This window comes from Leptonotus elevatus, chromosome 1 (genome assembly GCF_054856555.1).
Source record: "Leptonotus elevatus isolate MCC_2025b chromosome 1, RoL_Lele_1.0, whole genome shotgun sequence".
Taxonomy (NCBI): domain Eukaryota; kingdom Metazoa; phylum Chordata; class Actinopteri; order Syngnathiformes; family Syngnathidae; genus Leptonotus; species Leptonotus elevatus.
The window spans coordinates 51,505,509-51,529,706 of NC_141239.1; the positions used below are offsets into that span (position 1 = coordinate 51,505,509).

General features: G+C 42.9%; 47 non-coding genes across 47 annotated transcripts; all 47 read left to right on the forward strand.

The window, feature by feature from the left end:
• The first annotated feature begins 150 nt into the window (after nt 1-150).
• Nucleotides 151-232, forward strand: trnas-uga (transfer RNA serine (anticodon UGA)). Its single transcript has one exon. It is a non-coding gene; the product is annotated as a tRNA-Ser (tRNA).
• Nucleotides 233-552: 320 nt separating this feature from the next.
• On the forward strand, nt 553-634 carry trnas-aga (transfer RNA serine (anticodon AGA)). Its single transcript has one exon. It is a non-coding gene; the product is annotated as a tRNA-Ser (tRNA).
• Nucleotides 635-1,193: 559 nt separating this feature from the next.
• Nucleotides 1,194-1,306, forward strand: trnal-caa (transfer RNA leucine (anticodon CAA)). Its single transcript has 2 exons — nt 1,194-1,231; nt 1,261-1,306. It is a non-coding gene; the product is annotated as a tRNA-Leu (tRNA).
• A 381-nt stretch (nt 1,307-1,687) lies between these two features.
• On the forward strand, nt 1,688-1,769 carry trnas-uga (transfer RNA serine (anticodon UGA)). The gene has a single exon. It is a non-coding gene; the product is annotated as a tRNA-Ser (tRNA).
• A 320-nt stretch (nt 1,770-2,089) lies between these two features.
• On the forward strand, nt 2,090-2,171 carry trnas-aga (transfer RNA serine (anticodon AGA)). Its single transcript has one exon. It is a non-coding gene; the product is annotated as a tRNA-Ser (tRNA).
• Nucleotides 2,172-2,730: 559 nt separating this feature from the next.
• trnal-caa (transfer RNA leucine (anticodon CAA)) lies at nt 2,731-2,843 on the forward strand. Its single transcript has 2 exons — nt 2,731-2,768; nt 2,798-2,843. It is a non-coding gene; the product is annotated as a tRNA-Leu (tRNA).
• Nucleotides 2,844-3,223: 380 nt separating this feature from the next.
• trnas-uga (transfer RNA serine (anticodon UGA)) lies at nt 3,224-3,305 on the forward strand. Its single transcript has one exon. It is a non-coding gene; the product is annotated as a tRNA-Ser (tRNA).
• Nucleotides 3,306-3,625: 320 nt separating this feature from the next.
• trnas-aga (transfer RNA serine (anticodon AGA)) lies at nt 3,626-3,707 on the forward strand. Its single transcript has one exon. It is a non-coding gene; the product is annotated as a tRNA-Ser (tRNA).
• Nucleotides 3,708-4,266: 559 nt separating this feature from the next.
• Nucleotides 4,267-4,379, forward strand: trnal-caa (transfer RNA leucine (anticodon CAA)). Its single transcript has 2 exons — nt 4,267-4,304; nt 4,334-4,379. It is a non-coding gene; the product is annotated as a tRNA-Leu (tRNA).
• A 382-nt stretch (nt 4,380-4,761) lies between these two features.
• trnas-aga (transfer RNA serine (anticodon AGA)) lies at nt 4,762-4,841 on the forward strand. The gene has a single exon. It is a non-coding gene; the product is annotated as a tRNA-Ser (tRNA).
• Nucleotides 4,842-5,400: 559 nt separating this feature from the next.
• On the forward strand, nt 5,401-5,513 carry trnal-caa (transfer RNA leucine (anticodon CAA)). The gene is made up of 2 exons: nt 5,401-5,438; nt 5,468-5,513. It is a non-coding gene; the product is annotated as a tRNA-Leu (tRNA).
• Nucleotides 5,514-5,894: 381 nt separating this feature from the next.
• On the forward strand, nt 5,895-5,976 carry trnas-uga (transfer RNA serine (anticodon UGA)). The gene has a single exon. It is a non-coding gene; the product is annotated as a tRNA-Ser (tRNA).
• A 320-nt stretch (nt 5,977-6,296) lies between these two features.
• Nucleotides 6,297-6,378, forward strand: trnas-aga (transfer RNA serine (anticodon AGA)). Its single transcript has one exon. It is a non-coding gene; the product is annotated as a tRNA-Ser (tRNA).
• A 559-nt stretch (nt 6,379-6,937) lies between these two features.
• Nucleotides 6,938-7,050, forward strand: trnal-caa (transfer RNA leucine (anticodon CAA)). The gene is made up of 2 exons: nt 6,938-6,975; nt 7,005-7,050. It is a non-coding gene; the product is annotated as a tRNA-Leu (tRNA).
• Nucleotides 7,051-7,430: 380 nt separating this feature from the next.
• On the forward strand, nt 7,431-7,512 carry trnas-uga (transfer RNA serine (anticodon UGA)). Its single transcript has one exon. It is a non-coding gene; the product is annotated as a tRNA-Ser (tRNA).
• Nucleotides 7,513-7,832: 320 nt separating this feature from the next.
• Nucleotides 7,833-7,914, forward strand: trnas-aga (transfer RNA serine (anticodon AGA)). The gene has a single exon. It is a non-coding gene; the product is annotated as a tRNA-Ser (tRNA).
• Nucleotides 7,915-8,473: 559 nt separating this feature from the next.
• Nucleotides 8,474-8,586, forward strand: trnal-caa (transfer RNA leucine (anticodon CAA)). Its single transcript has 2 exons — nt 8,474-8,511; nt 8,541-8,586. It is a non-coding gene; the product is annotated as a tRNA-Leu (tRNA).
• A 381-nt stretch (nt 8,587-8,967) lies between these two features.
• On the forward strand, nt 8,968-9,049 carry trnas-uga (transfer RNA serine (anticodon UGA)). The gene has a single exon. It is a non-coding gene; the product is annotated as a tRNA-Ser (tRNA).
• A 320-nt stretch (nt 9,050-9,369) lies between these two features.
• trnas-aga (transfer RNA serine (anticodon AGA)) lies at nt 9,370-9,451 on the forward strand. Its single transcript has one exon. It is a non-coding gene; the product is annotated as a tRNA-Ser (tRNA).
• A 559-nt stretch (nt 9,452-10,010) lies between these two features.
• trnal-caa (transfer RNA leucine (anticodon CAA)) lies at nt 10,011-10,123 on the forward strand. Its single transcript has 2 exons — nt 10,011-10,048; nt 10,078-10,123. It is a non-coding gene; the product is annotated as a tRNA-Leu (tRNA).
• Nucleotides 10,124-10,504: 381 nt separating this feature from the next.
• Nucleotides 10,505-10,586, forward strand: trnas-uga (transfer RNA serine (anticodon UGA)). Its single transcript has one exon. It is a non-coding gene; the product is annotated as a tRNA-Ser (tRNA).
• A 320-nt stretch (nt 10,587-10,906) lies between these two features.
• Nucleotides 10,907-10,988, forward strand: trnas-aga (transfer RNA serine (anticodon AGA)). Its single transcript has one exon. It is a non-coding gene; the product is annotated as a tRNA-Ser (tRNA).
• Nucleotides 10,989-11,547: 559 nt separating this feature from the next.
• On the forward strand, nt 11,548-11,660 carry trnal-caa (transfer RNA leucine (anticodon CAA)). Its single transcript has 2 exons — nt 11,548-11,585; nt 11,615-11,660. It is a non-coding gene; the product is annotated as a tRNA-Leu (tRNA).
• Nucleotides 11,661-12,042: 382 nt separating this feature from the next.
• trnas-aga (transfer RNA serine (anticodon AGA)) lies at nt 12,043-12,124 on the forward strand. The gene has a single exon. It is a non-coding gene; the product is annotated as a tRNA-Ser (tRNA).
• A 559-nt stretch (nt 12,125-12,683) lies between these two features.
• On the forward strand, nt 12,684-12,796 carry trnal-caa (transfer RNA leucine (anticodon CAA)). Its single transcript has 2 exons — nt 12,684-12,721; nt 12,751-12,796. It is a non-coding gene; the product is annotated as a tRNA-Leu (tRNA).
• A 382-nt stretch (nt 12,797-13,178) lies between these two features.
• Nucleotides 13,179-13,260, forward strand: trnas-uga (transfer RNA serine (anticodon UGA)). Its single transcript has one exon. It is a non-coding gene; the product is annotated as a tRNA-Ser (tRNA).
• Nucleotides 13,261-13,580: 320 nt separating this feature from the next.
• On the forward strand, nt 13,581-13,662 carry trnas-aga (transfer RNA serine (anticodon AGA)). The gene has a single exon. It is a non-coding gene; the product is annotated as a tRNA-Ser (tRNA).
• Nucleotides 13,663-14,221: 559 nt separating this feature from the next.
• trnal-caa (transfer RNA leucine (anticodon CAA)) lies at nt 14,222-14,334 on the forward strand. The gene is made up of 2 exons: nt 14,222-14,259; nt 14,289-14,334. It is a non-coding gene; the product is annotated as a tRNA-Leu (tRNA).
• Nucleotides 14,335-14,716: 382 nt separating this feature from the next.
• trnas-uga (transfer RNA serine (anticodon UGA)) lies at nt 14,717-14,798 on the forward strand. Its single transcript has one exon. It is a non-coding gene; the product is annotated as a tRNA-Ser (tRNA).
• Nucleotides 14,799-15,118: 320 nt separating this feature from the next.
• On the forward strand, nt 15,119-15,200 carry trnas-aga (transfer RNA serine (anticodon AGA)). Its single transcript has one exon. It is a non-coding gene; the product is annotated as a tRNA-Ser (tRNA).
• A 559-nt stretch (nt 15,201-15,759) lies between these two features.
• Nucleotides 15,760-15,872, forward strand: trnal-caa (transfer RNA leucine (anticodon CAA)). Its single transcript has 2 exons — nt 15,760-15,797; nt 15,827-15,872. It is a non-coding gene; the product is annotated as a tRNA-Leu (tRNA).
• Nucleotides 15,873-16,253: 381 nt separating this feature from the next.
• Nucleotides 16,254-16,335, forward strand: trnas-uga (transfer RNA serine (anticodon UGA)). The gene has a single exon. It is a non-coding gene; the product is annotated as a tRNA-Ser (tRNA).
• Nucleotides 16,336-16,655: 320 nt separating this feature from the next.
• Nucleotides 16,656-16,737, forward strand: trnas-aga (transfer RNA serine (anticodon AGA)). Its single transcript has one exon. It is a non-coding gene; the product is annotated as a tRNA-Ser (tRNA).
• A 559-nt stretch (nt 16,738-17,296) lies between these two features.
• trnal-caa (transfer RNA leucine (anticodon CAA)) lies at nt 17,297-17,409 on the forward strand. Its single transcript has 2 exons — nt 17,297-17,334; nt 17,364-17,409. It is a non-coding gene; the product is annotated as a tRNA-Leu (tRNA).
• Nucleotides 17,410-17,790: 381 nt separating this feature from the next.
• Nucleotides 17,791-17,872, forward strand: trnas-uga (transfer RNA serine (anticodon UGA)). The gene has a single exon. It is a non-coding gene; the product is annotated as a tRNA-Ser (tRNA).
• A 320-nt stretch (nt 17,873-18,192) lies between these two features.
• Nucleotides 18,193-18,274, forward strand: trnas-aga (transfer RNA serine (anticodon AGA)). The gene has a single exon. It is a non-coding gene; the product is annotated as a tRNA-Ser (tRNA).
• A 559-nt stretch (nt 18,275-18,833) lies between these two features.
• Nucleotides 18,834-18,946, forward strand: trnal-caa (transfer RNA leucine (anticodon CAA)). The gene is made up of 2 exons: nt 18,834-18,871; nt 18,901-18,946. It is a non-coding gene; the product is annotated as a tRNA-Leu (tRNA).
• Nucleotides 18,947-19,327: 381 nt separating this feature from the next.
• On the forward strand, nt 19,328-19,409 carry trnas-uga (transfer RNA serine (anticodon UGA)). Its single transcript has one exon. It is a non-coding gene; the product is annotated as a tRNA-Ser (tRNA).
• Nucleotides 19,410-19,729: 320 nt separating this feature from the next.
• Nucleotides 19,730-19,811, forward strand: trnas-aga (transfer RNA serine (anticodon AGA)). The gene has a single exon. It is a non-coding gene; the product is annotated as a tRNA-Ser (tRNA).
• Nucleotides 19,812-20,370: 559 nt separating this feature from the next.
• trnal-caa (transfer RNA leucine (anticodon CAA)) lies at nt 20,371-20,483 on the forward strand. Its single transcript has 2 exons — nt 20,371-20,408; nt 20,438-20,483. It is a non-coding gene; the product is annotated as a tRNA-Leu (tRNA).
• A 381-nt stretch (nt 20,484-20,864) lies between these two features.
• Nucleotides 20,865-20,946, forward strand: trnas-uga (transfer RNA serine (anticodon UGA)). The gene has a single exon. It is a non-coding gene; the product is annotated as a tRNA-Ser (tRNA).
• Nucleotides 20,947-21,266: 320 nt separating this feature from the next.
• On the forward strand, nt 21,267-21,348 carry trnas-aga (transfer RNA serine (anticodon AGA)). The gene has a single exon. It is a non-coding gene; the product is annotated as a tRNA-Ser (tRNA).
• Nucleotides 21,349-21,907: 559 nt separating this feature from the next.
• trnal-caa (transfer RNA leucine (anticodon CAA)) lies at nt 21,908-22,020 on the forward strand. Its single transcript has 2 exons — nt 21,908-21,945; nt 21,975-22,020. It is a non-coding gene; the product is annotated as a tRNA-Leu (tRNA).
• Nucleotides 22,021-22,402: 382 nt separating this feature from the next.
• trnas-uga (transfer RNA serine (anticodon UGA)) lies at nt 22,403-22,484 on the forward strand. The gene has a single exon. It is a non-coding gene; the product is annotated as a tRNA-Ser (tRNA).
• A 320-nt stretch (nt 22,485-22,804) lies between these two features.
• On the forward strand, nt 22,805-22,884 carry trnas-aga (transfer RNA serine (anticodon AGA)). Its single transcript has one exon. It is a non-coding gene; the product is annotated as a tRNA-Ser (tRNA).
• A 559-nt stretch (nt 22,885-23,443) lies between these two features.
• trnal-caa (transfer RNA leucine (anticodon CAA)) lies at nt 23,444-23,556 on the forward strand. The gene is made up of 2 exons: nt 23,444-23,481; nt 23,511-23,556. It is a non-coding gene; the product is annotated as a tRNA-Leu (tRNA).
• Nucleotides 23,557-23,937: 381 nt separating this feature from the next.
• trnas-uga (transfer RNA serine (anticodon UGA)) lies at nt 23,938-24,019 on the forward strand. The gene has a single exon. It is a non-coding gene; the product is annotated as a tRNA-Ser (tRNA).
• The last annotated feature ends 179 nt before the right edge of the window (nt 24,020-24,198 follow it).

A 24,198-nucleotide genomic window follows, 5' to 3' on the forward strand; every position in this document is an offset into this window, starting at 1 on the left:
AATTACTTTTTAAGTAGATGGTGATTGTGACATGCATGGAACAGAATGACAGCCAATCAAGAAGCCAACTGAAGCTCATACTATTCACGAAATTTAGAGGGACAAACACTGGTGTTAACCCTAATGTTAGCATTAAATGCTAAGCTATATGTTGTCGTGGCCGAGTGGTTAAGGCGATGGACTTGAAATCCATTGGGGTCTCCCTGCGTAGGTTCAAATCCTGCCGACAACGCAATTACTTTCTGGAATTTTGCTCTCTATATTCTCTTGGCTTCACTTGCGTCAAAATGAATAGTGATGTCAAGGTGTGACTGGGTCCTTAGCAATTTGGCACTTCTGATCAAATTGTGTTCTGTGTTCAAACCCCACTCTTAACCAAGTACTGTTAAAAGTGTGTCTGTTGACTTGATTTCTCAGAATTTACTAAGAGACTAGACTTAAAGATCTGAGACCATCTGTACGCTGCAAGAGGTGCTGTTTCCTTTGGAACTCTTCCCTATAACGGATCTATTCAGCAAGCACTAGTCTTAATATTAAAGCTACATGGGCAAGGTTGTCGTGGCCGAGTGGTTAAGGCGATGGACTAGAAATCCATTGGGGTCTCCCCTCGTAGGTTCGAATCCTGCCGACAACGAGTGTGTCTTCTTTTATTTAGCTCTCTGTCTTGTCTATTGTGTTAAAGTATGCGAGCATTGCTATGGGGTATATGCCACGGAGGAGAAGGGACTTCCAACTTCTGTGTGTCTCAGAGGTGCTGTTTCCGGTTGCTGTTTGCGACGTGTGGCCTGGCATTGGTGTTAACGCTAAGTTCTTAAGTGCCAAGTGTTCTCAGGTGCTCGACAAGGTGTACTTCCTTCCACTGTGTATTGGGAATTTTGGTCTCCCAAGAAAGGTATAGGTTCGAGTTAAAGTCTTGTCAATTCATTTTAACATGAGTATGGGCTCAGCAGTACTTAACTGACCAGATTATTGCATTTTAGCTTTCCAAGAAATACAGATTGTTACAATTCAGCATAGACTAGTACTCTTGGGCACCTGACAAAAGATGACTCCTTCCACAGCAAATTGGGATTTCTGCCTTCAAATGAAGGCATTGGGTTCAAAAAGCATAGCTGAAAAGTATTTTAGGATGCATTTTGGCTAAGACCAGACTGTTGTAGGTTTGGTTTCCCATGACTTTCATGTTCTTGAAGGTCAGGATGGCCGAGTGGTCTAAGGCGCCAGACTCAAGATATGCGTCTTTCCTCAGTGGTTTGGGCTTTCTGGTCTCTAAATAGAGGCGTGGGTTCAAATCCCACTCCTGACAAGGTATTTTCAACATGTCATTTTTTTTATTCGGCTCCGGACACTTGTCCTACAGACGAGAATGCAGGTTTTACAGTAATCATTGGATTGTATGGTCATCATGTTGTAAGCATTGAAATTAGCTGCTTGTTCCGAAAACCTGATTCTGTAAAGACTAGTAGACGCAATAAGTGGATTTATAATGACCCCAACAAGCCCCTTCTCACCAAAGTCAGCGCGAGCCCTACCATCGAATTACTTTTTAAGTAGATGGTGATTGTGACATGCATGGAACAGAATGACAGCCAATCAAGAAGCCAACTGAAGCTCATACTATTCACGAAATTTAGAGGGACAAACACTGGTGTTAACCCTAATGTTAGCATTAAATGCTAAGCTATATGTTGTTGTGGCCGAGTGGTTAAGGCGATGGACTTGAAATCCATTGGGGTCTCCCTGCGTAGGTTCAAATCCTGCCGACAACGCAATTACTTTCTGGAATTTTGCTCTCTATATTCTCTTGGCTTCACTTGCGTCAAAATGAATAGTGATGTCAAGGTGTGACTGAGTCCTTAGCAATTTAGCACTTCTGATCAAATTGTGTTCTGTGTTCAAACCCCACTCTTAACCAAGTACTGTTAAAAGTGTGTCTGTTGACTTGATTTCTCAGAATTTACTAAGAGACTAGACTTAAAGATCTGAGACCATCTGTACGCTGCAAGAGGTGCTGTTTCCTTTGGAACTCTTCCCTATAACGGATCTATTCAGCAAGCACTAGTCTTAATATTAAAGCTACATGGGCAAGGTTGTCGTGGCCGAGTGGTTAAGGCGATGGACTAGAAATCCATTGGGGTCTCCCCTCATAGGTTCGAATCCTGCCGACAACGAGTATGTCTTCTGTTATTTAACTTTCTGTCTTGTCTATTGTGTTAAGGTATGCGAGCATTGCTATGGGGTATATGCCACGGAGGAGAAGGGACTTCCAACTTCTGTGTGTCTCAGAGGTGCTGTTTCCGGTTGCTGTTTGCGACGTGTGGCCTGGCATTGGTGTTAACGCTAAGTTCTTAAGTGCCAAGTGTTCTCAGGTGCTCGACAAGGTGTACTTCCTTCCACTGTGTATTGGGAATTTTGGTCTCCCAAGAAAGGTATAGGTTCGAGTTAAAGTCTTGTCAATTCATTTTAACATGAGTATGGGCTCAGCAGTACTTAACAGACCAGATTATTGCATTTTAGCTTTCCAAGAAATACAGATTGTTACAATTCAGCATAGACTAGTACTCTTGGGCACCTGACAAAAGATGACTCCTTCCACAGCAAATTGGGATTTCTGCCTCCAAATGAAGGCATTGGGTTCAAAAAGCATAGCTGAAAAATATTTTAGGATGCATTTTGGCTAAGACCAGACTGTTGTAGGTTTGGTTTCCCATGACTTTTTTGTTCTTGCAGGTCAGGATGGCCGAGTGGTCTAAGGCGCCAGACTCAAGATATGCGTCTTTCCTCAGTGGTTTGGGCTTTCTGGTCTCTAAATAGAGGCGTGGGTTCAAATCCCACTCCTGACAAGGTATTTTCAACATGTCATTTTTTTATTCGGCTCTGGACACTTGTCCTACAGACGAGAATGCAGGTTTTACAGTAATCATTGGATTGTATGGTCATCATGTTGTAAGCATTGAAATTAGCTGCTTGTTCCGAAAACCTGATTCTGTAAAGACTAGTAGACGCAATAAGTGGATTTATAATGACCCCAACAAGCCCCTTCTCACCAAAGTCAGCGCGAGCCCTACCATCGAATTACTTTTTAAGTAGATGGTGATTGTGACATGCATGGAACAGAATGACAGCCAATCAAGAAGCCAACTGAAGCTCATACTATTCACGAAATTTAGAGGGACAAACACTGGTGTTAACCCTAATGTTAGCATTAAATGCTAAGCTATATGTTGTCGTGGCCGAGTGGTTAAGGCGATGGACTTGAAATCCGTTGGGGTCTCCCTGCGTAGGTTCAAATCCTGCCGACAACGCAATTACTTTCTGGAATTTTGCTCTCTATATTCTCTTGGCTTTACTTGCGTCAAAATGAATAGTGATGTCAAGGTGTGACTGGGTCCTTAGCAATTTGGCACTTCTGATCAAATTGTATTCTGTGTTCAAACCCCACTCTTAACCAAGTACTGTTAAAAGTGTGTCTGTTGACTTGATTTCTCAGAATTTACTAAGAGACTAGACTTAAAGATCTGAGACCATCTGTACGCTGCAAGAGGTGCTATTTCCTTTGGAACTCTTCCCTATAACGGATCTATTCAGCAAGCACTAGTCTTAATATTAAAGCTACATGGGCAAGGTTGTCGTGGCTGAGTGGTTAAGGCGATGGACTAGAAATCCATTGGGGTCTCCCCTCGTAGGTTCGAATCCTGCCGACAACGAGTGTGTCTTCTGTTATTTAGCTCTCTGTCTAGTCTATTTTGTTAAAGTATGCGAGCATTGCTATGGGGTATATGCCACGGAGGAGACGGGACTTCCGACTTCTGTGTGTCTCAGAGGTGCTGTTTCCGGTTGCTGTTTGCGACGTGTGGCCTGGCATTGGTGTTAACGCTAAGTTCTTAAGTGCCAAGTGTTCTCAGGTGCTCGACAAGGTCTACTTCCTTCCACTGTGTATTGGGAATTTTGGTCTCCCAAGAAAGGTATAGGTTCGAGTTAAAGTCTTGTCAATTCATTTTAACATGAGTATGGGCTCAGCAGTACTTAACTGACCAGATTATTGCATTTTAGCTTCCCAAGAAATACAGATTGTTACAATTCAGCATAGACTAGTACTCTTGGGCTCCTGACAAAAGATGACTCCTTCCACAGCAAATTGGGATTTCTGCCTCCAAATGAAGGCATTGGGTTCAAAAAGCATAGCTGAAAAATATTTTAGGATGCATTTTGGCTAAGACCAGACTGTTGTAGGTTTGGTTTCCCATGACTTTTATGTTCTTGCAGGTCAGGATGGCCGAGTGGTCTAAGGCGCCAGACTCAAGATATGCGTCTTTCCTCAGTGGTTTGGGCTTTCTGGTCTCTAAATAGAGGCGTGGGTTCAAATCCCACTCCTGACAAGGTATTTTCAACATGTCATTTTTTTTATTCGGCTCTGGACACTTGTCCTACAGACGAGAATGCAGGTTTTACAGTAATCATTGGATTGTATGGTCATCATGTTGTAAGCATTGAAATTAGCTGCTTGTTCCGAAAACCTGATTCTGTAAAGACTAGTAGACGCAATAAGTGGATTTATAATGACCCCAACAAGCCCCTTCTGACCAAAGTCAGCGCGAGCCCTACCATCGAATTACTTTTTAAGTAGATGGTGATTGTGACATGCATGGAACAGAATGACAGCCAATCAAGAAGCCAACTGAAGCTCATACTATTCACGAAATTTAGAGGGACAAACACTGGTGTTAACCCTAATGTTAGCATTAAATGCTAAAGTTATATGTTGTCGTGGCCGAGTGGTTAAGGCGATGGACTAGAAATCCATTGGGGTCCCCTCGTAGGTTCGAATCCTGCCGACAACGAGTGTGTCTTCTGTTATTTAGCTCTCTGTCTAGTCTATTTTGTTAAAGTATGCGAGCATTGCTATGGGGTATATGCCACGGAGGAGACGGGACTTCCGACTTCTGTGTGTCTCAGAGGTGCTGTTTCCGGTTGCTGTTTGCGACGTGTGGCCTGGCATTGGTGTTAACGCTAAGTTCTTAAGTGCCAAGTGTTCTCAGGTGCTCGACAAGGTGTACTTCCTTCCACTGTGTATTGGGAATTTTGGTCTCCCAAGAAAGGTATAGGTTCGAGTTAAAGTCTTGTCAATTCATTTTAACATGAGTATGGGCTCAGCAGTACTTAACTGACCAGATTATTGCATTTTAGCTTTCCAAGAAATACAGATTGTTACAATTCAGCATAGACTAGTACTCTTGGGCACCTGACAAAAGATGACTCCTTCCACAGCAAATTGGGATTTCTGCCTCCAAATGAAGGCATTGGGTTCAAAAAGCATAGCTGAAAAGTATTTTAGGATGCATTTTGGCTAAGACCAGACTGTTGTAGGTTTGGTTTCCCATGACTTTCATGTTCTTGAAGGTCAGGATGGCCGAGTGGTCTAAGGCGCCAGACTCAAGATATGCGTCTTTCCTCAGTGGTTTGGGCTTTCTGGTCTCTAAATAGAGGCGTGGGTTCAAATCCCACTCCTGACAAGGTATTTTCAACATGTCATTTTTTTTATTCGGCTCTGGACACTTGTCCTACAGACGAGAATGCAGGTTTTACAGTAATCATTGGATTGTATGGTCATCATGTTGTAAGCATTGAAATTAGCTGCTTGTTCCGAAAACCTGATTCTGTAAAGACTAGTAGACGCAATAAGTGGATTTATAATGACCCCAACAAGCCCCTTCTCACCAAAGTCAGCGCGAGCCCTACCATCGAATTACTTTTTAAGTAGATGGTGATTGTGACATGCATGGAACAGAATGACAGCCAATCAAGAAGCCAACTGAAGCTCATACTATTCACGAAATTTAGAGGGACAAACACTGGTGTTAACCCTAATATTAGCATTAAATGCTAAGCTATATGTTGTCGTGGCCGAGTGGTTAAGGCGATGGACTTGAAATCCATTGGGGTCTCCCTGCGTAGGTTCAAATCCTGCCGACAACGCAATTACTTTCTGGAATTTTGCTCTCTATATTCTCTTGGCTTCACTTGCGTCAAAATGAATAGTGATGTCAAGGTGTGACTGGGTCCTTAGCAATTTGGCACTTCTGATCAAATTGTATTCTGTGTTCAAACCCCACTCTTAACCAAGTACTGTTAAAAGTGTGTCTGTTGACTTGATTTCTCAGAATTTACTAAGAGACTAGACTTAAAGATCTGAGACCATCTGTACGCTGCAAGAGGTGCTATTTCCTTTGGAACTCTTCCCTATAACGGATCTATTCAGCAAGCACTAGTCTTAATATTAAAGCTACATGGGCAAGGTTGTCGTGGCCGAGTGGTTAAGGCGATGGACTAGAAATCCATTGGGGTCTCCCCTCGTAGGTTCGAATCCTGCCGACAACGAGTGTGTCTTCTGTTACTTAGCTCTCTGTCTAGTCTATTTTGTTAAAGTATGCGAGCATTGCTATGGGGTATATGCCACGGAGGAGACGGGACTTCCGACTTCTGTGTGTCTCAGAGGTGCTGTTTCCGGTTGCTGTTTGCGACGTGTGGCCTGGCATTGGTGTTAACGCTAAGTTCTTAAGTGCCAAGTGTTCTCAGGTGCTCGACAAGGTCTACTTCCTTCCACTGTGTATTGGGAATTTTGGTCTCCCAAGAAAGGTATAGGTTCGAGTTAAAGTCTTGTCAATTCATTTTAACATGAGTATGGGCTCAGCAGTACTTAACTGACCAGATTATTGCATTTTAGCTTCCCAAGAAATACAGATTGTTACAATTCAGCATAGACTAGTACTCTTGGGCACCTGACAAAAGATGACTCCTTCCACAGCAAATTGGGATTTCTGCCTCCAAATGAAGGCATTGGGTTCAAAAAGCATAGCTGAAAAGTATTTTAGGATGCATTTTGGCTAAGACCAGACTGTTGTAGGTTTGGTTTCCCATGACTTTTATGTTCTTGCAGGTCAGGATGGCCGAGTGGTCTAAGGCGCCAGACTCAAGATATGCGTCTTTCCTTAGTGGTTTGGGCTTTCTGGTCTTTAAATAGAGGCGTGGGTTCAAATCCCACTCCTGACAAGGTATTTTCAACATGTCATTTTTTTATTCGGCTCTGGACACTTGTCCTACAGACGAGAATGCAGGTTTTACAGTAATCATTGGATTGTATGGTCATCATGTTGTAAGCATTGAAATTAGCTGCTTGTTCCGAAAACCTGATTCTGTAAAGACTAGTAGACGCAATAAGTGGATTTATAATGACCCCAACAAGCCCCTTCTGACCAAAGTCAGCGCGAGCCCTACCATCGAATTACTTTTTAAGTAGATGGTGATTGTGACATGCATGGAACAGAATGACAGCCAATCAAGAAGCCAACTGAAGCTCATACTATTCACGAAATTTAGAGGGACAAACACTGGTGTTAACCCTAATGTTAGCATTAAATGCTAAGCTATATGTTGTCGTGGCCGAGTGGTTAAGGCGATGGACTTGAAATCCATTGGGGTCTCCCTGCGTAGGTTCAAATCCTGCCGACAACGCAATTACTTTCTGGAATTTTGCTCTCTATATTCTCTTGGCTTTACTTGCGTCAAAATGAATAGTGATGTCAAGGTGTGACTGGGTCCTTAGCAATTTGGCACTTCTGATCAAATTGTATTCTGTGTTCAAACCCCACTCTTAACCAAGTACTGTTAAAAGTGTGTCTGTTGACTTGATTTCTCAGAATTTACTAAGAGACTAGACTTAAAGATCTGAGACCATCTGTACGCTGCAAGAGGTGCTATTTCCTTTGGAACTCTTCCCTATAACGGATCTATTCAGCAAGCACTAGTCTTAATATTAAAGCTACATGGGCAAGGTTGTCGTGGCCGAGTGGTTAAGGCGATGGACTAGAAATCCATTGGGGTCTCCCCTCGTAGGTTCGAATCCTGCCGACAACGAGTGTGTCTTCTGTTATTTAGCTCTCTGTCTAGTCTATTTTGTTAAAGTATGCGAGCATTGCTATGGGGTATATGCCACGGAGGAGACGGGACTTCCGACTTCTGTGTGTCTCAGAGGTGCTGTTTCCGGTTGCTGTTTGCGACGTGTGGCCTGGCATTGGTGTTAACGCTAAGTTCTTAAGTGCCAAGTGTTCTCAGGTGCTCGACAAGGTCTACTTCCTTCCACTGTGTATTGGGAATTTTGGTCTCCCAAGAAAGGTATAGGTTCGAGTTAAAGTCTTGTCAATTCATTTTAACATGAGTATGGGCTCAGCAGTACTTAATTGACCAGATTATTGCATTTTAGCTTCCCAAGAAATACAGATTGTTACAATTCAGCATAGACTAGTACTCTTGGGCTCCTGACAAAAGATGACTCCTTCCACAGCAAATTGGGATTTCTGCCTCCAAATGAAGGCATTGGGTTCAAAAAGCATAGCTGAAAAATATTTTAGGATGCATTTTGGCTAAGACCAGACTGTTGTAGGTTTGGTTTCCCATGACTTTTATGTTCTTGCAGGTCAGGATGGCCGAGTGGTCTAAGGCGCCAGACTCAAGATATGCGTCTTTCCTCAGTGGTTTGGGCTTTCTGGTCTCTAAATAGAGGCTTGGGTTCAAATCCCACTCCTGACCAGGTATTTTCAACATGTCATTTTTTTTATTCGGCTCTGGACACTTGTCCTACAGACGAGAATGCAGGTTTTACAGTAATCATTGGATTGTATGGTCATCATGTTGTAAGCATTGAAATTAGCTGCTTGTTCCGAAAACCTGATTCTGTAAAGACTAGTAGACGCAATAAGTGGATTTATAATGACCCCAACAAGCCCCTTCTCACCAAAGTCAGCGCGAGCCCTACCATCGAATTACTTTTTAAGTAGATGGTGATTGTGACATGCATGGAACAGAATGACAGCCAATCAAGAAGCCAACTGAAGCTCATACTATTCACGAAATTTAGAGGGACAAACACTGGTGTTAACCCTAATATTAGCATTAAATGCTAAGCTGTATGTTGTCGTGGTTGAGTGGTTAAGGCGATGGACTTGAAATCCATTGGGGTCTCCCTGCGTAGGTTCAAATCCTGCCGACAACGCAATTACTTTCTGGAATTTTGCTCTCTATATTCTCTTGGCTTCACTTGCGTCAAAATGAATAGTGATGTCAAGGTGTGACTGAGTCCTTAGCAATTTGGCACTTCTGATCAAATTGTGTTCTGTGTTCAAACCCCACTCTTAACCAAGTACTGTTAAAAGTGTGTCTGTTGACTTGATTTCTCAGAATTTACTAAGAGACTAGACTTAAAGATCTGAGACCATCTGTACGCTGCAAGAGGTGCTATTTCCTTTGGAACTCTTCCCTATAACGGATCTATTCAGCAAGCACTAGTCTTAATATTAAAGCTACATGGGCAAGGTTGTCGTGGCCGAGTGGTTAAGGCGATGGACTAGAAATCCATTGGGGTCTCCCCTCGTAGGTTCGAATCCTGCCGACAACGAGTGTGTCTTCTGTTATTTAGCTCTCTGTCTAGTCTATTTTGTTGAAGTATGCGAGCATTGCTATGGGGTATATGCCACGGAGGAGACGGGACTTCCGACTTCTGTGTGTCTCAGAGGTGCTGTTTCCGGTTGCTGTTTGCGACGTGTGGCCTGGCATTGGTGTTAACGCTAAGTTCTTAAGTGCCAAGTGTTCTCAGGTGCTCGACAAGGTGTACTTCCTTCCACTGTGTATTGGGAATTTTGGTCTCCCAAGAAAGGTATAGGTTCGAGTTAAAGTCTTGTCAATTCATTTTAACATGAGTATGGGCTCAGCAGTACTTAACTGACCAGATTATTGCATTTTAGCTTTCCAAGAAATACAGATTGTTACAATTCAGCATAGACTAGTACTCTTGGGCACCTGACAAAAGATGACTCCTTCCACAGCAAATTGGGATTTCTGCCTCCAAATGAAGGCATTGGGTTCAAAAAGCATAGCTGAAAAGTATTTTAGGATGCATTTTGGCTAAGACCAGACTGTTGTAGGTTTGGTTTCCCATGACTTTCATGTTCTTGAAGGTCAGGATGGCCGAGTGGTCTAAGGCGCCAGACTCAAGATATGCGTCTTTCCTCAGTGGTTTGGGCTTTCTGGTCTCTAAATAGAGGCGTGGGTTCAAATCCCACTCCTGACAAGGTATTTTCAACATGTCATTTTTTTTATTCGGCTCTGGACACTTGTCCTACAGACGAGAATGCAGGTTTTACAGTAATCATTGGATTGTATGGTCATCATGTTGTAAGCATTGAAATTAGCTGCTTGTTCCGAAAACCTGATTCTGTAAAGACTAGTAGACGCAATAAGTGGATTTATAATGACCCCAACAAGCCCCTTCTCACCAAAGTCAGCGCGAGCCCTACCATCGAATTACTTTTTAAGTAGATGGTGATTGTGACATGCATGGAACAGAATGACAGCCAATCAAGAAGCCAACTGAAGCTCATACTATTCACGAAATTTAGAGGGACAAACACTGGTGTTAACCCTAATATTAGCATTAAATGCTAAGCTATATGTTGTCGTGGCCGAGTGGTTAAGGCGATGGACTTGAAATCCATTGGGGTCTCCCTGCGTAGGTTCAAATCCTGCCGACAACGCAATTACTTTCTGGAATTTTGCTCTCTATATTCTCTTGGCTTCACTTGCGTCAAAATGAATAGTGATGTCAAGGTGTGACTGAGTCCTTAGCAATTTGGCACTTCTGATCAAATTGTGTTCTGTGTTCAAACCCCACTCTTAACCAAGTACTGTTAAAAGTGTGTCTGTTGACTTGATTTCTCAGAATTTACTAAGAGACTAGACTTAAAGATCTGAGACCATCTGTACGCTGCAAGAGGTGCTATTTCCTTTGGAACTCTTCCCTATAACGGATCTATTCAGCAAGCACTAGTCTTAATATTAAAGCTACATGGGCAAGGTTGTCGTGGCCGAGTGGTTAAGGCGATGGACTAGAAATCCATTGGGGTCTCCCCTCGTAGGTTCGAATCCTGCCGACAACGAGTGTGTCTTCTGTTATTTAACTCTCTGTCTAGTCTATTTTGTTAAAGTATGCGAGCATTGCTATGGGGTATATGCCACGGAGGAGACGGGACTTCCGACTTCTGTGTGTCTCAGAGGTGCTGTTTCCGGTTGCTGTTTGCGACGTGTGGCCTGGCATTGGTGTTAACGCTAAGTTCTTAAGTGCCAAGTGTTCTCAGGTGCTCGACAAGGTCTACTTCCTTCCACTGTGTATTGGGAATTTTGGTCTCCCAAGAAAGGTATAGGTTCGAGTTAAAGTCTTGTCAATTCATTTTAACATGAGTATGGGCTCAGCAGTACTTAACTGACCAGATTATTGCATTTTAGCTTCCCAAGAAATACAGATTGTTACAATTCAGCATAGACTAGTACTCTTGGGCACCTGACAAAAGATGACTCCTTCCACAGCAAATTGGGATTTCTGCCTCCAAATGAAGGCATTGGGTTCAAAAAGCATAGCTGAAAAATATTTTAGGATGCATTTTGGCTAAGACCAGACTGTTGTAGGTTTGGTTTCCCATGACTTTTATGTTCTTGCAGGTCAGGATGGCCGAGTGGTCTAAGGCGCCAGACTCAAGATATGCGTCTTTCCTCAGTGGTTTGGGCTTTCTGGTCTCTAAATAGAGGCGTGGGTTCAAATCCCACTCCTGACAAGGTATTTTCAACATGTCATTTTTTTTATTCGGCTCTGGACACTTGTCCTACAGACGAGAATGCAGGTTTTACAGTAATCATTGGATTGTATGGTCATCATGTTGTAAGCATTGAAATTAGCTGCTTGTTCCGAAAACCTGATTCTGTAAAGACTAGTAGACGCAATAAGTGGATTTATAATGACCCCAACAAGCCCCTTCTCACCAAAGTCAGCGCGAGCCCTACCATCGAATTACTTTTTAAGTAGATGGTGATTGTGACATGCATGGAACAGAATGACAGCCAATCAAGAAGCCAACTGAAGCTCATACTATTCACGAAATTTAGAGGGACAAACACTGGTGTTAACCCTAATGTTAGCATTAAATGCTAAAGTTATATGTTGTCGTGGCCGAGTGGTTAAGGCGATGGACTAGAAATCCATTGGGGTCTCCCCTCGTAGGTTCGAATCCTGCCGACAACGAGTGTGTCTTCTGTTATTTAACTCTCTGTCTAGTCTATTTTGTTAAAGTATGCGAGCATTGCTATGGGGTATATGCCACGGAGGAGACGGGACTTCCGACTTCTGTGTGTCTCAGAGGTGCTGTTTCCGGTTGCTGTTTGCGACGTGTGGCCTGGCATTGGTGTTAACGCTAAGTTCTTAAGTGCCAAGTGTTCTCAGGTGCTCGACAAGGTCTACTTCCTTCCACTGTGTATTGGGAATTTTGGTCTCCCAAGAAAGGTATAGGTTCGAGTTAAAGTCTTGTCAATTCATTTTAACATGAGTATGGGCTCAGCAGTACTTAACTGACCAGATTATTGCATTTTAGCTTCCCAAGAAATACAGATTGTTACAATTCAGCATAGACTAGTACTCTTGGGCACCTGACAAAAGATGACTCCTTCCACAGCAAATTGGGATTTCTGCCTCCAAATGAAGGCATTGGGTTCAAAAAGCATAGCTGAAAAATATTTTAGGATGCATTTTGGCTAAGACCAGACTGTTGTAGGTTTGGTTTCCCATGACTTTTATGTTCTTGCAGGTCAGGATGGCCGAGTGGTCTAAGGCGCCAGACTCAAGATATGCGTCTTTCCTCAGTGGTTTGGGCTTTCTGGTCTCTAAATAGAGGCGTGGGTTCAAATCCCACTCCTGACAAGGTATTTTCAACATGTCATTTTTTTTATTCGGCTCTGGACACTTGTCCTACAGACGAGAATGCAGGTTTTACAGTAATCATTGGATTGTATGGTCATCATGTTGTAAGCATTGAAATTAGCTGCTTGTTCCGAAAACCTGATTCTGTAAAGACTAGTAGACGCAATAAGTGGATTTATAATGACCCCAACAAGCCCCTTCTCACCAAAGTCAGCGCGAGCCCTACCATCGAATTACTTTTTAAGTAGATGGTGATTGTGACATGCATGGAACAGAATGACAGCCAATCAAGAAGCCAACTGAAGCTCATACTATTCACGAAATTTAGAGGGACAAACACTGGTGTTAACCCTAATGTTAGCATTAAATGCTAAAGTTATATGTTGTCGTGGCCGAGTGGTTAAGGCGATGGACTTGAAATACATTGGGGTCTCCCTGCGTAGGTTCAAATCCTGCCGACAACGCAATTACTTTCTGGAATTTTGCTCTCTATATTCTCTTGGCTTCACTTGCGTCAAAATGAATAGTGATGTCAAGGTGTGACTGGGTCCTTAGCAATTTGGCACTTCTGATCAAATTGTATTCTGTGTTCAAACCCCACTCTTAACCAAGTACTGTTAAAAGTGTGTCTGTTGACTTGATTTCTCAGAATTTACTAAGAGACTAGACTTAAAGATCTGAGACCATCTGTACGCTGCAAGAGGTGCTGTTTCCTTTGGAACTCTTCCCTATAACGGATCTATTCAGCAAGCACTAGTCTTAATATTAAAGCTACATGGGCAAGGTTGTCGTGGCCGAGTGGTTAAGGCGATGGACTAGAAATCCATTGGGGTCTCCCCTCGTAGGTTCGAATCCTGCCGACAACGAGTGTGTCTTCTTTTATTTAGCTCTCTGTCTTGTCTATTGTGTTAAAGTATGCGAGCATTGCTATGGGGTATATGCCACGGAGGAGAAGGGACTTCCAACTTCTGTGTGTCTCAGAGGTGCTGTTTCCGGTTGCTGTTTGCGACGTGTGGCCTGGCATTGGTGTTAACGCTAAGTTCTTAAGTGCCAAGTGTTCTCAGGTGCTCGACAAGGTGTACTTCCTTCCACTGTGTATTGGGAATTTTGGTCTCCCAAGAAAGGTATAGGTTCGAGTTAAAGTCTTGTCAATTCATTTTAACATGAGTATGGGCTCAGCAGTACTTAACTGACCAGATTATTGCATTTTAGCTTTCCAAGAAATACAGATTGTTACAATTCAGCATAGACTAGTACTCTTGGGCACCTGACAAAAGATGACTCCTTCCACAGCAAATTGGGATTTCTGCCTTCAAATGAAGGCATTGGGTTCAAAAAGCATAGCTGAAAAGTATTTTAGGATGCATTTTGGCTAAGACCAGACTGTTGTAGGTTTGGTTTCCCATGACTTTCATGTTCTTGAAGGTCAGGATGGCCGAGTGGTCTAAGGCGCCAGACTCAAGATATGCGTCTTTCCTCAGTGGTTTGGGCTTTCTGGTCTCTAAATAGAGGCGTGGGTTCAAATCCCACTCCTGACAAGGTATTTTCAACATGTCATTTTTTTTATTCGGCTCCGGACACTTGTCCTACAGACGAGAATGCAGGTTTTACAGTAATCATTGGATTGTATGGTCATCATGTTGTAAGCATTGAAATTAGCTGCTTGTTCCGAAAACCTGATTCTGTAAAGACTAGTAGACGCAATAAGTGGATTTATAATGACCCCAACAAGCCCCTTCTCACCAAAGTCAGCGCGAGCCCTACCATCGAATTACTTTTTAAGTAGATGGTGATTGTGACATGCATGGAACAGAATGACAGCCAATCAAGAAGCCAACTGAAGCTCATACTATTCACGAAATTTAGAGGGACAAACACTGGTGTTAACCCTAATGTTAGCATTAAATGCTAAAGTTATATGTTGTCGTGGCCGAGTGGTTAAGGCGATGGACTTGAAATACATTGGGGTCTCCCTGCGTAGGTTCAAATCCTGCCGACAACGCAATTACTTTCTGGAATTTTGCTCTCTATATTCTCTTGGCTTCACTTGCGTCAAAATGAATAGTGATGTCAAGGTGTGACTGGGTCCTTAGCAATTTGGCACTTCTGATCAAATTGTATTCTGTGTTCAAACCCCACTCTTAACCAAGTACTGTTAAAAGTGTGTCTGTTGACTTGATTTCTCAGAATTTACTAAGAGACTAGACTTAAAGATCTGAGACCATCTGTACGCTGCAAGAGGTGCTGTTTCCTTTGGAACTCTTCCCTATAACGGATCTATTCAGCAAGCACTAGTCTTAATATTAAAGCTACATGGGCAAGGTTGTCGTGGCCGAGTGGTTAAGGCGATGGACTAGAAATCCATTGGGGTCTCCCCTCATAGGTTCGAATCCTGCCGACAACGAGTGTGTCTTCTGTTATTTAGCTCTCTGTCTTGTCTATTGTGTTAAAGTATGCGAGCATTGCTATGGGGTATATGCCACGGAGGAGAAGGGACTTCCAACTTCTGTGTGTCTCAGAGGTGCTGTTTCCGGTTGCTGTTTGCGACGTGTGGCCTGGCATTGGTGTTAACGCTAAGTTCTTAAGTGCCAAGTGTTCTCAGGTGCTCGACAAGGTGTACTTCCTTCCACTGTGTATTGGGAATTTTGGTCTCCCAAGAAAGGTATAGGTTCGAGTTAAAGTCTTGTCAATTCATTTTAACATGAGTATGGGCTCAGCAGTACTTAACTGACCAGATTATTGCATTTTAGCTTTCCAAGAAATACAGATTGTTACAATTCAGCATAGACTAGTACTCTTGGGCACCTGACAAAAGATGACTCCTTCCACAGCAAATTGGGATTTCTGCCTCCAAATGAAGGCATTGGGTTCAAAAAGCATAGCTGAAAAGTATTTTAGGATGCATTTTGGCTAAGACCAGACTGTTGTAGGTTTGGTTTCCCATGACTTTCATGTTCTTGAAGGTCAGGATGGCCGAGTGGTCTAAGGCGCCAGACTCAAGATATGCGTCTTTCCTCAGTGGTTTGGGCTTTCTGGTCTCTAAATAGAGGCGTGGGTTCAAATCCCACTCCTGACAAGGTATTTTCAACATGTCATTTTTTTTATTCGGCTCTGGACACTTGTCCTACAGACGAGAATGCAGGTTTTACAGTAATCATTGGATTGTATGGTCATCATGTTGTAAGCATTGAAATTAGCTGCTTGTTCCGAAAACCTGATTCTGTAAAGACTAGTAGACGCAATAAGTGGATTTATAATGACCCCAACAAGCCCCTTCTCACCAAAGTCAGCGCGAGCCCTACCATCGAATTACTTTTTAAGTAGATGGTGATTGTGACATGCATGGAACAGAATGACAGCCAATCAAGAAGCCAACTGAAGCTCATACTATTCACGAAATTTAGAGGGACAAACACTGGTGTTAACCCTAATGTTAGCATTAAATGCTAAGCTATATGTTGTCGTGGCCGAGTGGTTAAGGCGATGGACTTGAAATCCATTGGGGTCTCCCTGCGTAGGTTCAAATCCTGCCGACAACGCAATTACTTTCTGGAATTTTGCTCTCTATATTCTCTTGGCTTTACTTGCGTCAAAATGAATAGTGATGTCAAGGTGTGACTGGGTCCTTAGCAATTTGGCACTTCTGATCAAATTGTATTCTGTGTTCAAACCCCACTCTTAACCAAGTACTGTTAAAAGTGTGTCTGTTGACTTGATTTCTCAGAATTTACTAAGAGACTAGACTTAAAGATCTGAGACCATCTGTACGCTGCAAGAGGTGCTATTTCCTTTGGAACTCTTCCCTATAACGGATCTATTCAGCAAGCACTAGTCTTAATATTAAAGCTACATGGGCAAGGTTGTCGTGGCCGAGTGGTTAAGGCGATGGACTAGAAATCCATTGGGGTCTCCCCTCGTAGGTTGGAATCCTGCCGACAACGAGTGTGTCTTCTGTTATTTAGCTCTCTGTCTAGTCTATTTTGTTAAAGTATGCGAGCATTGCTATGGGGTATATGCCACGGAGGAGACGGGACTTCCGACTTCTGTGTGTCTCAGAGGTGCTGTTTCCGGTTGCTGTTTGCGACGTGTGGCCTGGCATTGGTGTTAACGCTAAGTTCTTAAGTGCCAAGTGTTCTCAGGTGCTCGACAAGGTCTACTTCCTTCCACTGTGTATTGGGAATTTTGGTCTCCCAAGAAAGGTATAGGTTCGAGTTAAAGTCTTGTCAATTCATTTGAACATGAGTATGGGCTCAGCAGTACTTAACTGACCAGATTATTGCATTTTAGCTTCCCAAGAAATACAGATTGTTACAATTCAGCATAGACTAGTACTCTTGGGCTCCTGACAAAAGATGACTCCTTCCACAGCAAATTGGGATTTCTGCCTCCAAATGAAGGCATTGGGTTCAAAAAGCATAGCTGAAAAGTATTTTAGGATGCATTTTGGCTAAGACCAGACTGTTGTAGGTTTGGTTTCCCATGACTTTTATGTTCTTGCAGGTCAGGATGGCCGAGTGGTCTAAGGCGCCAGACTCAAGATATGCGTCTTTCCTCAGTGGTTTGGGCTTTCTGGTCTCTAAATAGAGGCGTGGGTTCAAATCCCACTCCTGACAAGGTATTTTCAACATGTCATTTTTTTTATTCGGCTCTGGACACTTGTCCTACAGACGAGAATGCAGGTTTTACAGTAATCATTGGATTGTATGGTCATCATGTTGTAAGCATTGAAATTAGCTGCTTGTTCCGAAAACCTGATTCTGTAAAGACTAGTAGACGCAATAAGTGGATTTATAATGACCCCAACAAGCCCCTTCTCACCAAAGTCAGCGCGAGCCCTACCATCGAATTACTTTTTAAGTAGATGGTGATTGTGACATGCATGGAACAGAATGACAGCCAATCAAGAAGCCAACTGAAGCTCATACTATTCACGAAATTTAGAGGGACAAACACTCGTGTTAACCCTAATGTTAGCATTAAATGCTATGCTATATGTTGTCGTGGCCGAGTGGTTAAGGCGATGGACTTGAAATCCATTGGGGTCTCCCTGCGTAGGTTCAAATCCTGCCGACAACGCAATTACTTTCTGGAATTTTGCTCTCTATATTCTCTTGGCTTCACTTGCGTCAAAATGAATAGTGATGTCAAGGTGTGACTGGGTCCTTAGCAATTTGGCACTTCTGATCAAATTGTGTTCTGTGTTCAAACCCCACTCTTAACCAAGTACTGTTAAAAGTGTGTCTGTTGACTTGATTTCTCAGAATTTACTAAGAGACTAGACTTAAAGATCTGAGACCATCTGTACGCTGCAAGAGGTGCTGTTTCCTTTGGAACTCTTCCCTATAACGGATCTATTCAGCAAGCACTAGTCTTAATATTAAAGCTACATGGGCAAGGTTGTCGTGGCCGAGTGGTTAAGGCGATGGACTAGAAATCCATTGGGGTCTCCCCTCGTAGGTTCGAATCCTGCCGACAACGAGTGTGTCTTCTGTTATTTAGCTCTCTGTCTAGTCTATTTTGTTGAAGTATGCGAGCATTGCTATGGGGTATATGCCACGGAGGAGACGGGACTTCCGACTTCTGTGTGTCTCAGAGGTGCTGTTTCCGGTTGCTGTTTGCGACGTGTGGCCTGGCATTGGTGTTAACGCTAAGTTCTTAAGTGCCAAGTGTTCTCAGGTGCTCGACAAGGTGTACTTCCTTCCACTGTGTATTGGGAATTTTGGTCTCCCAAGAAAGGTATAGGTTCGAGTTAAAGTCTTGTCAATTCATTTTAACATGAGTATGGGCTCAGCAGTACTTAACTGACCAGATTATTGCATTTTAGCTTCCCAAGAAATACAGATTGTTACAATTCAGCATAGACTAGTACTCTTGGGCACCTGACAAAAGATGACTCCTTCCACAGCAAATTGGGATTTCTGCCTCCAAATGAAGGCATTGGGTTCAAAAAGCATAGCTGAAAAGTATTTTAGGATGCATTTTGGCTAAGACCAGACTGTTGTAGGTTTGGTTTCCCATGACTTTTATGTTCTTGCAGGTCAGGATGGCCGAGTGGTCTAAGGCGCCAGACTCAAGATATGCGTCTTTCCTCAGTGGTTTGGGCTTTCTGGTCTCTAAATAGAGGCGTGGGTTCAAATCCCACTCCTGACAAGGTATTTTCAACAAGTCATTTTTTTTATTCGGCTCTGGACACTTGTCCTACAGACGAGAATGCAGGTTTTACAGTAATCATTGGATTGTATGGTCATCATGTTGTAAGCATTGAAATTAGCTGCTTGTTCCGAAAACCTGATTCTGTAAAGACTAGTAGACGCAATAAGTGGATTTATAATGACCCCAACAAGCCCCTTCTCACCAAAGTCAGCGCGAGCCCTACCATCGAATTACTTTTTAAGTAGATGGTGATTGTGACATGCATGGAACAGAATGACAGCCAATCAAGAAGTTAACTGAAGCTCATACTATTCACGAAATTTAGAGGGACAAACACTGGTGTTAACCCTAATGTTAGCATTAAATGCTAAGCTATATGTTGTCGTGGCCGAGTGGTTAAGGCGATGGACTTGAAATCCATTGGGGTCTCCCTGCGTAGGTTCAAATCCTGCAGACAACGCAATTACTTTCTGGAATTTTGCTCTCTATATTCTCTTGGCTTCACTTGCGTCAAAATGAATAGTGATGTCAAGGTGTGACTGAGTCCTTAGCAATTTGGCACTTCTGATCAAATTGTGTTCTGTGTTCAAACCCCACTCTTAACCAAGTACTGTTAAAAGTGTGTCTGTTGACTTGATTTCTCAGAATTTACTAAGAGACTAGACTTAAAGATCTGAGACCATCTGTACGCTGCAAGAGGTGCTGTTTCCTTTGGAACTCTTCCCTATAACGGATCTATTCAGCAAGCACTAGTATTAATATTAAAGCTACATGGGCAAGGTTGTCGTGGCCGAGTGGTTAAGGCGATGGACTAGAAATCCATTGGGGTCTCCCCTCGTAGGTTCGAATCCTGCCGACAACGAGTTTGTCTTCTGTTATTTAGCTCTCTGTCTAGTCTATTTTGTTAAAGTATGCGAGCATTGCTATGGGGTATATGCCACGGAGGAGACGGGACTTCCGACTTCTGTGTGTCTCAGAGGTGCTGTTTCCGGTTGCTGTTTGCGACGTGTGGCCTGGCATTGGTGTTAACGCTAAGTTCTTAAGTGCCAAGTGTTCTCAGGTGCTCGACAAGGTCTACTTCCTTCCACTGTGTATTGGGAATTTTGGTCTCCCAAGAAAGGTATAGGTTCGAGTTAAAGTCTTGTCAATTCATTTTAACATGAGTATGGGCTCAGCAGTACTTAACTGACCAGATTATTGCATTTTAGCTTCCCAAGAAATACAGATTGTTACAATTCAGCATAGACTAGTACTCTTGGGCACCTGACAAAAGATGACTCCTTCCACAGCAAATTGGGATTTCTGCCTCCAAATGAAGGCATTGGGTTCAAAAAGCATAGCTGAAAAGTATTTTAGGATGCATTTTGGCTAAGACCAGACTGTTGTAGGTTTGGTTTCCCATGACTTTTATGTTCTTGCAGGTCAGGATGGCCGAGTGGTCTAAGGCGCCAGACTCAAGATATGCGTCTTTCCTCAGTGGTTTGGGCTTTCTGGTCTCTAAATAGAGGCGTGGGTTCAAATCCCACTCCTGACAAGGTATTTTCAACATGTCATTTTTTTTATTCGGCTCTGGACACTTGTCCTACAGACGAGAATGCAGGTTTTACAGTAATCATTGGATTGTATGGTCATCATGTTGTAAGCATTGAAATTAGCTGCTTGTTCCGAAAACCTGATTCTGTAAAGACTAGTAGACGCAATAAGTGGATTTATAATGACCCCAACAAGCCCCTTCTCACCAAAGTCAGCGCGAGCCCTACCATCGAATTACTTTTTAAGTAGATGGTGATTGTGACATGCATGGAACAGAATGACAGCCAATCAAGAAGCCAACTGAAGCTAATACTATTCACGAAATTTAGAGGGACAAACACTGGTGTTAACCCTAATGTTAGCATTAAATGCTAAGCTATATGTTGTCGTGGCCGAGTGGTTAAGGCGATGGACTTGAAATCCATTGGGGTCTCCCTGCGTAGGTTCAAATCCTGCCGACAACGCAATTACTTTCTGGAATTTTGCTCTCTATATTCTCTTGGCTTTACTTGCGTCAAAATGAATAGTGATGTCAAGGTGTGACTGGGTCCTTAGCAATTTGGCACTTCTGATCAAATTGTATTCTGTGTTCAAACCCCACTCTTAACCAAGTACTGTTAAAAGTGTGTCTGTTGACTTGATTTCTCAGAATTTACTAAGAGACTAGACTTAAAGATCTGAGACCATCTGTACGCTGCAAGAGGTGCTATTTCCTTTGGAACTCTTCCCTATAACGGATCTATTCAGCAAGCACTAGTCTTAATATTAAAGCTACATGGGCAAGGTTGTCGTGGCCGAGTGGTTAAGGCGATGGACTAGAAATCCATTGGGGTCTCCCCTCATAGGTTGGAATCCTGCCGACAACGAGTGTGTCTTCTGTTATTTAGCTCTCTGTCTAGTCTATTTTGTTAAAGTATGCGAGCATTGCTATGGGGTATATGCCACGGAGGAGACGGGACTTCCGACTTCTGTGTGTCTCAGAGGTGCTGTTTCCGGTTGCTGTTTGCGACGTGTGGCCTGGCATTGGTGTTAACGCTAAGTTCTTAAGTGCCAAGTGTTCTCAGGTGCTCGACAAGGTCTACTTCCTTCCACTGTGTATTGGGAATTTTGGTCTCCCAAGAAAGGTATAGGTTCGAGTTAAAGTCTTGTCAATTCATTTTAACATGAGTATGGGCTCAGCAGTACTTAACTGACCAGATTATTGCATTTTAGCTTCCCAAGAAATACAGATTGTTACAATTCAGCATAGACTAGTACTCTTGGGCTCCTGACAAAAGATGACTCCTTCCACAGCAAATTGGGATTTCTGCCTCCAAATGAAGGCATTGGGTTCAAAAAGCATAGCTGAAAAATATTTTAGGATGCATTTTGGCTAAGACCAGACTGTTGTAGGTTTGGTTTCCCATGACTTTTATGTTCTTGCAGGTCAGGATGGCCGAGTGGTCTAAGGCGCCAGACTCAAGATATGCGTCTTTCCTCAGTGGTTTGGGCTTTCTGGTCTCTAAATAGAGGCGTGGGTTCAAATCCCACTCCTGACAAGGTATTTTCAACATGTCATTTTTTTTATTCGGCTCTGGACACTTGTCCTACAGACGAGAATGCAGGTTTTACAGTAATCATTGGATTGTATGGTCATCATGTTGTAAGCATTGAAATTAGCTGCTTGTTCCGAAAACCTGATTCTGTAAAGACTAGTAGACGCAATAAGTGGATTTATAATGACCCCAACAAGCCCCTTCTCACCAAAGTCAGCGCGAGCCCTACCATCGAATTACTTTTTAAGTAGATGGTGATTGTGACATGCATGGAACAGAATGACAGCCAATCAAGAAGCCAACTGAAGCTCATACTATTCACGAAATTTAGAGGGACAAACACTGGTGTTAACCCTAATGTTAGCATTAAATGCTAAAGTTATATGTTGTCGTGGCCGAGTGGTTAAGGCGATGGACTTGAAATACATTGGGGTCTCCCTGCGTAGGTTCAAATCCTGCCGACAACGCAATTACTTTCTGGAATTTTGCTCTCTATATTCTCTTAGCTTCACTTGCGTCAAAATGAATAGTGATGTCAAGGTGTGACTGGGTCCTTAGCAATTTGGCACTTCTGATCAAATTGTGTTCTGTGTTCAAACCCCACTCTTAACCAAGTACTGTTAAAAGTGTGTCTGTTGACTTGATTTCTCAGAATTTACTAAGAGACTAGACTTAAAGATCTGAGACCATCTGTACGCTGCAAGAGGTGCTGTTTCCTTTGGAACTCTTCCCTATAACGGATCTATTCAGCAAGCACTAGTCTTAATATTAAAGCTACATGGGCAAGGTTGTCGTGGCCGAGTGGTTAAGGCGATGGACTAGAAATCCATTGGGGTCTCCTCGTAGGTTCGAATCCTGCCGACAATGAGTGTGTCTTCTGTTATTTAGCTCTCTGTCTAGTCTATTTTGTTGAAGTATGCGAGCATTGCTATGGGGTATATGCCACGGAGGAGACGGGACTTCCGACTTCTGTGTGTCTCAGAGGTGCTGTTTCCGGTTGCTGTTTGCGACGTGTGGCCTGGCATTGGTGTTAACGCTAAGTTCTTAAGTGCCAAGTGTTCTCAGGTGCTCGACAAGGTGTACTTCCTTCCACTGTGTATTGGGAATTTTGGTCTCCCAAGAAAGGTATAGGTTCGAGTTAAAGTCTTGTCAATTCATTTTAACATGAGTATGGGCTCAGCAGTACTTAACTGACCAGATTATTGCATTTTAGCTTCCCAAGAAATACAGATTGTTACAATTCAGCATAGACTAGTACTCTTGGGCACCTGACAAAAGATGACTCCTTCCACAGCAAATTGGGATTTCTGCCTCCAAATGAAGGCATTGGGTTCAAAAAGCATAGCTGAAAAGTATTTTAGGATGCATTTTGGCTAAGACCAGACTGTTGTAGGTTTGGTTTCCCATGACTTTTATGTTCTTGCAGGTCAGGATGGCCGAGTGGTCTAAGGCGCCAGACTCAAGATATGCGTCTTTCCTCAGTGGTTTGGGCTTTCTGGTCTCTAAATAGAGGCGTGGGTTCAAATCCCACTCCTGACAAGGTATTTTCAACATGTCATTTTTTTTATTCGGCTCTGGACACTTGTCCTACAGACGAGAATGCAGGTTTTACAGTAATCATTGGATTGTATGGTCATCATGTTGTAAGCATTGAAATTAGCTGCTTGTTCCGAAAACCTGATTCTGTAAAGACTAGTAGACGCAATAAGTGGATTTATAATGACCCCAACAAGCCCCTTCTCACCAAAGTCAGCGCGAGCCCTACCATCGAATTACTTTTTAAGTAGATGGTGATTGTGACATGCATGGAACAGAATGACAGCCAATCAAGAAGCCAACTGAAGCTCATACTATTCACGAAATTTAGAGGGACAAACACTGGTGTTAACCCTAATGTTAGCATTAAATGCTAAGCTATATGTTGTCGTGGCCGAGTGGTTAAGGCGATGGACTTGAAATCCATTGGGGTCTCCCTGCGTAGGTTCAAATCCTGCCGACAACGCAATTACTTTCTGGAATTTTGCTCTCTATATTCTCTTGGCTTCACTTGCGTCAAAATGAATAGTGATGTCAAGGTGTGACTGGGTCCTTAGCAATTTGGCACTTCTGATCAAATTGTGTTCTGTGTTCAAACCCCACTCTTAACCAAGTACTGTTAAAAGTATGTCTGTTGACTTGATT